Consider the following 8720-nt stretch of genomic DNA (forward strand, 5'->3'; position numbering starts at 1 on the left):
GCAGCTAGCACCTCCCTATATATGTTTGCAGTGTAGTTTCTCACTGAAAAGAAAGTGTGTGTTCCAAACAAAGTCGGTGAATGAAAGCTTTCACACAGAGTTAACACAAAGAATTAAGCATGTGGAGAAACGATCGTTATCTAGATTCAAGGGAATGGATTAAGAAGACACACTTACTCTGGATTCATAGTATGTTTCCTAGTGCCGGTTTATAGTTCATGCAGTTTTCACTGTAATACCGAGTTAGAGCTAGTACCTCCCCATATATATTTATGCAGTTTAGTCTCCCAATGAAAAGAAAGTGTGTGTTTCCAGCAAGTTAGGAGATTGACAGCTTTCACACACACTTAACTCTCAGAATTGAGAAAGTAGAGAGACATTCATTCTTCTAGATTATAGGGAATGGCCTGAAGTAGAAACATTTACTCTGGTCTCTCAGTTTGTTTCATAGTGCCGGTTTGAAGTTCCTGCATTTTCACTGTAAAACCGAGTTAGAGCTAGAACCTCCCCATAAATATGTATGTGGTGTAGTTTCCCACTGAAAAGAAGGTGTGTGTTCCCTACAAGCTAGGTGATTGACGGCTTTCACACACCCTTAAATTTCAGTATTGAGCATTTGGAGAGACAATCGTTAATCTAGCTTAAATGGAATGGTGGCAGTAGAAACACTTACTCTGGTTTCTCAGTACATTTCCTAGGGGCGGTTTGATGTTCCTGCAGTTTTCACTGTAAAACCGAGTTGGAGCTAGAATCTCCCCATATATATGTATGGAGTGCAGTTTGCAACTGAAAAGAAACTTTGTGTTCCCAACAAGCTAGGTGAAGGACGGCTTTCACACACACTTAGCTATTGGAACTGAGCCTGTGGAGCGACGTTCGTTCATATAGCACAAAGGGTACGGGTTGCAGGAGAAACACTCTGGTTTCTCAGTCTGTCTGCTAGTGCCGGTTAGAAGTTCCTGCAGTTTTCACTGTAAACACGAGTTGGAGTTATTACCTCCACATATATATGGGTGCAGTGTAGTTTCCAACTGAAAATATTCTTTGTGTTCTCAGCAAGCTAGGTGAATGTCGGCTTTCACACACACTTATCTCTCAGATGTGAGCATGTGGAGAGACGTTCATTCATCGACCATAATGGGAACAGTTTGCATTAGAAACAGTTACTGTTTTCACAGACTCTTTCCTAGTACCGGTTTGAAGTTCATGCTCTTCAAACTGTAAAATCTAGTTGGAGCTAGTACCTCCCAATATATATGTACATATTGTACTTTCCAAATGAAAAGAATCTTTGTGTCCACAACAAGCTAGGTGAAAGACGGCTTCCACAGACAATTATCTCTCAGAACTGAGCATGTGGAGAGACGTTCATTCATCTAGCACATAGGGAACCGGTTGCAGGAGAAACACTTACTCTGGTTTCTCTGTCTCCTAGTGCCGGTTTGAAGTTCCTGCAGTTTTCACTGGAAAACCGAGTTGGAGCTAGTACCTCCCTATATATATGTACGTAATGTACTTTCCAACTGAAAAGAATCTTTCTGTTCCCTATAAGCCAGGTGAAGGACGGCTTTCACACACCCTTATCTCTCAGAACTTAGCATGTGGAGAAACTTTCATTCATCTAGCACAAAGGGAACGGGTTGCAGGTGAAACCCTTTCTTTGGTTTCTCAGCATGTATCCTAATGCCAGATTGAATTTCATGCTGTTTTACTGTAATACCGAGTTTGAGCTAGAGCCTCCCCATATATATGTATGTAGGATTCTTACCCACTAAAAAGAATCTCTGTGTTCCCAACAAGCTGGGTGATTGACGGCTTTCACCCACAATTAACATTCTAAATTGAGCATGTGGAGCGACATTCGTTCGTCTAGCATAAAGAGAAATGGTTACAGTAGAAACACTTACTCTGCTTTCTCAGTATGTTTCCGAGTGCCGGTTTGAAGTTCATGCTCTTTTCCCTGTAAAACCGAGTTGGAGCTAGTACTTCATATATATTTATGGAGTGTATTTACCGAATGAATTGAAACTGTGTGTTCCCATTAAGGAATGTTATAGTCGGCTATCACACACACTTAACTCTCCAAAATAAACATGTCGAGAGACGTTCTTTCATCTAGCATAAAGGGTATGGTTTGGGGTAGAAACACATACTCTGGTTTCTCAGTATGTTTCCTAGTGCCGGTTTTATTTTCATGCAGTTTTCACTGTAAAACCGATTTTGAGCTAGTACCTCCCTATATATATGTATGTAGTGTAGATTCCTTCTAAAAGAAACACTGTGTTCCCAACAAGCAATGTGATTGATGTACTAACGTTTAACTCTCAGAATGTGCATGTGTTGAGACGTTTGTTCATCTAGCATAAAGGGAATGGGTGAAGTAGATACACTTACTCTGGCTTGCCAGTATGATTCAATGTTCCATTTAGAAGTTCATCCAGTTTTCACTGTAAAACCCAATTGAACCTAGTACCTCTGCATATATATGTATGTATTGCAGTTTCCCACTGAAAAAAACTTTGTGTTCACAACAAGCTAGGTTATTGAAGGCTTTCACCCACACTTAACTCTCAGAATGGAGCCTGTTTAGAGACGTTCGTTCATCTAGCATAAAGGGAAAGCATTGAAATTAAAGCACTTACTCTGGTTTCTCACTGTTTCCTTGTGCCTTTTTGAAGTTCATGAAATTTTCACTATAAACACGAGTTGGAGCTAGTACCTCCTTATATATATTTATGTAGTGTAGTTTTACACTCAGAATGATCTGTTTGCTCCATACAAGCTGCTTGACTGACGGCATTCACACTCACATAACTCTCAGAGTTTAACATGTGGAGAGACGTTCGTTCATCTAGCATAAATGGAATGGGTTGCAGTAGAAAATGTTACTCTGTTTTCTGAGTATGTTTCCTCCTGCCGTTTTGAATTTCATGCATTTTTCTATGTGAAACGGAGTTGGAGCTAGTACTTCCCTATATATATATGTATTTAGTGTAGTTTCCCATTCAAAGAAACTGTGTTCCCAAGAAATTAAGTGTTTGACGGCCTTCACCCTCAATTAACTCTCAGATTTGAGCATGTGGAGAGACATTTGTTCATCAAGCAATGAGGGAATATGTTGCAGTACAAACACTTACTGTGGGTTCTTAGTATTTTTCCTAGTCCTGGTGTGAAGTTCATGTTTTCACTATAAAATCGTGTTGGAGCTAGTACCTCCCTGTATAAATGTATGTATTTCAGTTTCCCACTCAAAGGAACTGTATTTTCCCAACAAGCTAAGTGACTGACGTTTTTCACACACACTTAACTCTCAGAATTCATCATGTGGAGAGACTTTCATTCATCCAGCATAAAGTGAATGGGTTGCAGTATAAACACTTACTGTGGATTCTCATTATGTTTCCTAGTGCCGGTTTGAATTTCACGCTGTTTTCAATGTGAAACATATTTTGAGCTGGTACTTCCCCATATATATATATATGTAGTATAGTTTTCCACTCAAAAGAAACTTTGTTCCCAACAAGTTTGGTGATTGAAGCTGTCACACACAATTAACTCTAAGAATTTAGCATGTGGAGAGACTTTCGTTCAACTAACATAAAGGGAACGGATTGAATACAAGCACTTATTCTCGTTTCTCCATATGTTTCCTTGTGCCGGTTTGATTTTCATGCAATTTTCACAGTAATACTGAAGTGGAGCTAGTACCTCCCTATTTATATGTTTGTAGTGCAGTTTCCCACTCAAAGATACTGTGTGTTCCCTTCAAGGAAGCATTATTGATGGCTTAAACATGCACTTAATTCTCAAAATTGAGCATGTGTAGAGACGTTATTTCATCTTGTATAAAGGAAATTGGTTGCAATAGAAACAGTTACTCTGGCCCCTAAGTATGTTTCCTAGTGCCGATTTGAAGTTCATGCAATTTTCATTGTTATACCGAGTTGGACCTGGAAACTCCTGTAAATATGTACGTATTGCAGTTTCACACTCACAGAAACTGGGTTTTCCCAAAAACCTAGTTGACTGAATGCTTACACACACACTTGATTCTTAAAGTTGAGCGTGTGGAGAGTCGTTCTTTCATCTAGCATAAAGGGAATGGGTTGAAGTAGAATCATTTACTGTGGGTTGTTATTATGTTTCCTAGTCCCGGTTTAAATTCATGCGGTTTTCACTGTAAACCGATTTGAAGCTTGTACCTCCGCATATATATTTATGTAGTGCATTTTCCCACTGAAAAGGAACTATGTGTTCCCAACAAGCTAGGTGATTGTGGGTTTTCACACACACTTAGCCTTCTAAATTGAGCATTTGGAGAGACGATTATTCATCTAGCATAAAGGGAATGGTTTGCAGTAGAAACACTTACTCTGGTTTCTCAGTATGTTTCCTAGTGCGTTTGAAGTTCATACAATTTTCACTGTAAAACCGAGTTGGATCTAGTACCTACCTATATATATGTATGTAGTGCAGATTCACACTCACAGAAACTGTGTGCTCCGAACAAGCTGATTGACCACTTTCACACGCACTTACCTCTCAAAATTGAACATGTGGAGAGACTTTCATTCACATAGCATAAAGGGAATGTTTTGTAGTAGAAACACTTAGTGTTTTTCTCAGTATGTTTAGTAGTGCTGCTTTTAAGTTCATGCAGTTCTCACTGTAAAACCGAGTTTCAGCTAGTACCATCCTATATATATTTATTTAGAGCATTTTCCCTCTCATAGAAATTGTGTTTTCCTAAGAAGCTAGGTAATTGATGGCTTTCAAACACACCTAAATCTTAGAATTGAACATGTGGAGAGACGTTTGTTCATCTAGCATAAAAAGAATAGATTGCAGTAGAAACACTCACTCTGGCTTCTCAGTATGCTTCCTAGTGCCGGTTTGAATTTTATACTGTGTTCACTGTAAAACTGACTTAGAGCTAGTACCTACCAATATATTCGTTAGTAGTGTAGATTCCCTCTTAAAGAAACTGTGTGTTTCAAACATGTTAGGTGATTGACGGCTTTCACACACAGTTAACTCTCAGAATTTAGCATGTGGTGATACGTTTGTTCATCTAGCATAAAGTGAATGGTTTGCAGTTGAAACGCTTACTGTGGTTTCTCAGTATGTTTCCTAGTGCTGTTTATAAGTTCATGCAGTTTTCACTGTAAAACCGAGTTTGAGGTAGTACCATCCTATATATTTGTATGTAGTGTAGATTCCTACTCAAAGAAACTGTGTGTTCCCAAGAAGCTAGGTGATTGTTGGCTTTCACACGTACTTAACTCTCAGTATTGGACATGTGGAGAGACATTTGTTCATCTAGCATAAAAAGAATAGATTGCAGTACAAACACATACTCTGGCTTCTCAGTATGCTTCCTAGTGCTGCTTTGAAATTTATACAGTTTTCACTGTAAAACCGAGTTGGATGTAGTACCTCGCTATATATATGCATGTAGTGCAGTTTTCCACTCAAAGAACCTGGGTGTTCCCAACAAACTAGGTAACTGATGGCTTTCAGGCACTCTTAACTCTCAGAATTCAGTATGTGGAGAGGCGTTCTTTCATCCAGTATTGAAATTTAAGTGATATACAGAAACACAGACTCTGATTTCTCAGCATGTTTCTCAAAGGCAGTTTCCAGTAAAAGCGGTTTGCAGTGATAAACCGAGTTTACGCTAGTACATCACCATATATATGAAAGCAGCATAGTTTTCCTGGGACTGAAAATCTGGGTTTCCAGTAAGCCAGGTGAATTACGGCTTCCACACTCATACAGTTCTGAAATTGAGCATGTGGAGAGGCGTTCCTTCATCCAGCATAAAAGGCAGAGGGACTTCTAGACACACATTGTCTGATTTCTCAGCATATTTCCTAACGCCATTTTCAATGTAAAAGCTGTTAGCTGTGGAAAACCGCGTTGGAGCGAATACCTCCCCTTAGATATGTAAGTAGCGTATTTCCCCTATACCAGAAACTCTGGGTTTCCAACAAGTTAGGTGAAGGACGTCTCCAACACAAATTCAGATTTCAGAAGTGAGCTTGTGGAGTGGCGCCCTTTCATCCAGCATTGAAGTTTACGTAATTTACACAAACACATACTCTGATTTCTCAGCATGTTTCTCAAAGCCGGTTTCAAGTAAAAGTGGTTTGCAGTGAAAAACCGAGTTCGTGCTAGTCCGTCCCCATATATATGAAAGCAGCTTATTTTCCCTAGGACTGAAACTCTGGGTTCCCAACAAGCTAGTTGAAGGATGGCTTCCACACGCATAGAGTTCTGAAAATTGATCGTGTGTAGAGGCATTCCTTCATCCAGCATAAAAGGCAGAGGGACTTCTAGACACACATTCTCTGATTTCTCAGCATGTTTCCTAACACTGGTTTCAATGTTAAAGCAGGTTACTGTGAAAAACCATGATGTACAGAGTGCCTCACCTTAGATATGGAAGTAGCGTAGTTTCTCTAGGCCAGAATCTCTGGGTTCCCAACTAGTTAGGTGAAAGATGGCTTCCAAACACATTCAGATCTCTGAATTGAGCTTGTGGAGCTGTGTTCATTCATCCAGCATAAAGTGCATGTGCACATCTAGAAACACTTACTCTGTTTTCTGAGAATGTTTCCTAAAGCCGGTTTCCAAGTAAAAGCAGTTTTCACTTGAAAACCGTGTTGGAGCAAGTGCCTCCACAAAGATATGTAAGTAGTGTAGTTCGTAGGACAGAAACTCTGGGTTCCCAACAAGCTAGGAGAAGGACGGCTTCTACACACATTCGGTTTCCAGAATGGAACATGTGTAGGAGTGTTCACTCATCTAACCTAAAAAGCAAGTGTATATTTTGTTACACTTACCCTGGTTTCTTAGCATGTTTCCAAGGTCAGTTGCATGGTAAAGGCAGCTTGCACTCAAAAACCGTGTTGGAGCACCTGCCTCCCCTTATATATATAGGTAGTTTAGTGAACACAAAACAGAAACTCTGTGTTCCCAATAAGGTAGGTAAAGGATGGCTTCCACACACATTCCGTTCCCATAATGGAACATGTGGAGGAGCGTTCCTTTATCTAACCTAAACAGCAAGGCTGCATCTCAAGCACTTACCATGATTTCTCAGCATGTTTACTTGAGTAGGTTTAAAGCTAAAAGCATTTTTCACTCAAAAACCTAGTTAGAGCTTGTTCCTGCTGTTATATATATTGGTCCGGCAGTGCCTCTAACACCAGAACTCTGTTTCCAACAGGGTTGGTGATGGATGGCTACCACACACATTCAGTTTTCTCTTCTCCTCACTATTCTGCTAAGGGAACCATGCAGGTTGTGTATTCTGGAAGCCAAAGAAAATTCTTTCATTTAGGATCAGCCTCGGAGAAAACTGAGGCCTGCTCCTGCTTCTTTTCCCTGCTAGATTTCCTCTTGGTGCATTTCCAGATCCTCACGAGTGAGCTCCTTTAACCAAGTAATTATTTCAAAGAAAATGAGCAGGTTTCCATAGGGCCATTACTTCTTTTCTATTCTTGTTTTCGAATACCTCTCTTCCATCTCTTTATCTCCAGGTGTCTTATTTCTATGTCCTTTGGTTGGGGCTAAATGCTCATTAGCATTAGTGTAGAAATTGTTGCTTGATATTACTGATCTTTTTTCTTTCCATGGATATTTATATTATCATTGGATTTTAGGGAAGATAGATTCTTTAAAAGATTCTGGTAAGCATCTTGTGGAGGATTCTGATTCTCTTGGTCTAGAATAATAATGTTTAGTTTCTGAATAAGTGATACTTTCATAGAGCTCAAAATTCCAAAAGTTTGAGTGCCATCACTGTCCTGAAGCCTTTCAAAATTTTCCTTGGGGGCACTCAGAACTGCGTGTGTGTGTGTGTGTGTGTGTGTGCACCCTTCTGGAGTTAGTTTAGCCTGAAATGAGCAAAGACAAGAACCCCCCATTTTACACAAACAACAGATGACTTTCACAATTTTATACATTTTAAAAATATATGAAATGTAATGTAGAATTTTACAAGAGGCAGTGACATTCAGGACTGTCAGCAATGGAGGCAGAACAGTTGGAGGGACAGCAGGTGCTCGTGCTCAGTGGCTGAAGTCACACAACATCCACGGCCACCTCTGGTTACTCATAGAGTTGGTGCTGTCTGCAGGCTTTCAGGGCTTTGCCTCCCCAAATAAACATATTAGGAAAAGTGGTGAGCCTCAGTATGAGAAATAATAAAGAATTAGTAGGGGAAGTTGAGTTTATTGTTTTTAAAAAGAAAAATTAGCATCCAGGTAGTTTAATTTCAGCTCCTAATAGACTGATGTGATGACATTGACAAGGATGAGTAAACACCTGCAAGATCATGGGGCAGGACCGGAGACTCTGAAGCAGCAATCACCACGCACAAACTTCACTGCTGTCCTTGACAACCTTATTGAATTACTTGATTTAAAATAGACCATAGATGTTAAATATCATCATTTTGAGAAAGCAGTTCTTTTGAAATCTTATACACTTATGTAACTGAATTGGATAAAGAAATGCTAAATGTGTAATAAAGTATCCAAAGAGGTAACGATTACTGAAAACACCACAAATTGAAGAGGACCATAGGATAATATGCTTTTATATTTTAATGATCTGGAAGAATCAGTTCAGCAGTGTATTCAAGACATCTAGAGATGATGTCAAATGGGGGTGTCCTTGGATAGCTTTTTGTGAAAGTTTGAGTGAAGTCAGGG

At 39.6% G+C, this 8720-nt stretch overlaps 1 long non-coding RNA gene across 1 annotated transcript in view; it reads right to left on the minus strand.

Moving 5' to 3' along the window:
* Positions 1–556: 556 nt before the first annotated feature.
* LOC116667340 overlaps positions 557–8720 on the minus strand; it is a 9723-nt gene continuing 1559 nt past the window's right edge. Inside the window, exons 2-3 of the long non-coding RNA XR_004324241.1 lie at positions 4530–4539; positions 557–567 (exon numbers count right to left, since the gene is read on the minus strand). This is a non-coding gene — a long non-coding RNA (uncharacterized LOC116667340). The remainder of the gene's footprint in view (positions 568–4529; positions 4540–8720) is intronic.

The sequence above is a fragment of the Camelus ferus genome, chromosome 11, assembly GCF_009834535.1.
Source record: "Camelus ferus isolate YT-003-E chromosome 11, BCGSAC_Cfer_1.0, whole genome shotgun sequence".
Classification (NCBI taxonomy): domain Eukaryota; kingdom Metazoa; phylum Chordata; class Mammalia; order Artiodactyla; family Camelidae; genus Camelus; species Camelus ferus.